This window comes from Fukomys damarensis, unplaced genomic scaffold (genome assembly GCF_012274545.1).
Source record: "Fukomys damarensis isolate Sample0158 unplaced genomic scaffold, DMR_v1.0_HiC HiC_scaffold_31, whole genome shotgun sequence".
Lineage (NCBI taxonomy): Eukaryota > Metazoa > Chordata > Mammalia > Rodentia > Bathyergidae > Fukomys > Fukomys damarensis.
In genome coordinates, this window is record NW_022900943.1 from 18,547,703 (window position 1) to 18,549,871 (window position 2,169).

The window sequence follows — 2,169 nt, forward strand, 5'->3', positions numbered from 1 at the left end:
GGAAATGCTTGCGGGCGGAGATGCGACCCTTTTCAGTACCTCTCAGCTTTTCCTCACGTTCTGTGTTTGTTTTAGACGTCAGGAAAACAAGTTCCTTGTGAAACCCACTTCAGCATTCCCGAGCCTTCGTCGCGTGTGGCGCCTGGGCGCTTGAGGACGCTTGGACGCCCGCCGGAGAGAGCTCGTTCCTGACTTGGTCTCCTCAAAAAACCGAAACGGAAACCCTCCAAATGGCTCTGTGGCCCCCTCTCCCACGCCTGGACCCTAGTGTCCATAAACTTGCTAAGGCTCCACTATGGCGATGCCCTCTGTCCGGCCTCGCTCCCTCATTGCCGGTCAAGCTTCCCGAAATTTCTAGAAATCCCCCAGCTAGACCGCGCTGATTTCAATAAGAGGCGTCCCTGCTGCTGCGGGCACACATTCATCTGTCTGGCTCCCACCTTAAAGTGGAGGCGCTCTGAGTGGTCAAAGCGTGCCTTTGGTCGCAGCACTCTGGGAAACAGACAGGAGTATCTCTGGTTGGAGCCCAGTTTGGGCAGCTTAGTTCCTTGTCGCAGCAGTCTTGCTTCAAAATTTAAAAGGAGGGTGGGTCTGGTACAGAGAAGATAAACTAAGATGCAGCCATGACAGAAAGTCTGCCAAAGTTGCTTCCCTTGCAGCTTGTATTCTAGCCTGGGAAATAGGAAAAGAAAGCGTGAACTAACAAATGCTGACTGTAATTTAAGACTGTGATAGGTGCTTCAAAGGAAATAAAACTGGGTGAATGTGATGGAAGGCGAAAAGGGGGGTTCTGTTTTAGTTAATTCTTGAGGGATGAAGAGCATGTGAAAATTCGAGAACAAAACATTTCAAGCTTTTTTTTTTTTTTTTTTTTTTTGGATACAGGGTCTCGCTATGTAGTTCAAACTGGTGTTAAACTCACTGTGTAGCCCAGGGCCACCTTGAACTCACAGTGATCCTCCTGCCTCAACCTCGGTGTGCTAGGATTACTTGCTTGTGCCACCACGCCCGGCTTTTATTTCTAAAAGGAAGTAACATGAGGTAGTTCATGTTCTGGTACAAAAGGAAGGTGGTGTGTGATTTAAGTGCTTTCAAGGTTGCATAGCAGAGCCTTGGCCACCATAGCCGAATCTGAATTTTATTTTAAAACCCATAAGAGCCTAAGGGTGTAGCTGAGTGGTAGAGTGCTCGGCTATATGCTTGAGGCTCTGGGTTCAATCCCCAGAACTACCAAAATAAATAAATATAAGCAAAGGGGAGCCATTGGATGGTTTTATGCAGGAGAGGGATGCGATCTGATTAGTTTTTAAGTGATCATTATATGGTTGCTGCGTGGAGAATTGATTGCAGGGATTAAATGTGGAAGTGGTTGGTCATTTAGGAAACAGAGCACCCCAACTGCTAGACCACATCTGCGCTGTGTAATAGTTATAACCACAGATAGAATGAAAGTATAGCAATGTGTCAAGGACTAGGAACGTTTTTAAAAATACAAGTTTTTGGAAACAGCCCAAATGCCCATCAACAGACAAATGGATAAGGAAGATATGGGTTGTTCTTTTTTTTAAAAAAAAATACAAATTAAAATAAAGAATAAATTTTAAATGGCAGCCAGTAATGAAAATACTCAGTGCTTTAGAGAGCAAAACACTATTCTTCACTACACTGTAAGTGCAAGTTTTTAAAAAATTGGCACTCTGACTCAAAAGCCTTACAGAAAAATCAAATTCTTTGAAGAAGTAATTAGATTTGAGAGAATCTATTCTATGGACAAATGAGGGCAGAGAACCAGTCTTACTGTTGACCACAGTTCTTCAGTACAGTAGTGAAATTGTGTTTCTTAATAGTTGAGAATGAGCCCCTGAACTTGTGATGATTCCATAATGCAGACACACTGAGTTCTACACAACTAGTCAGTAATACTTAATACCATTCTTTAGAAAGGAAAATGTTACTTGTTTTAGTTTTAATTACAGAGCAACACATGCTGAATGCAGACATTTTGGGGATATAGAAAAGCAAAGACAAAGGGAAAAACTTGTAAGTCCTTCATTCAAACTAATCAAGATATTGGTGACTGCTTTGACATTTGTTTTCTTTGCTTAGACATATCATGCCCCTTTTCCCCAAAAAAGTAGGATGAAAATCACAGATTGTACTATACATATT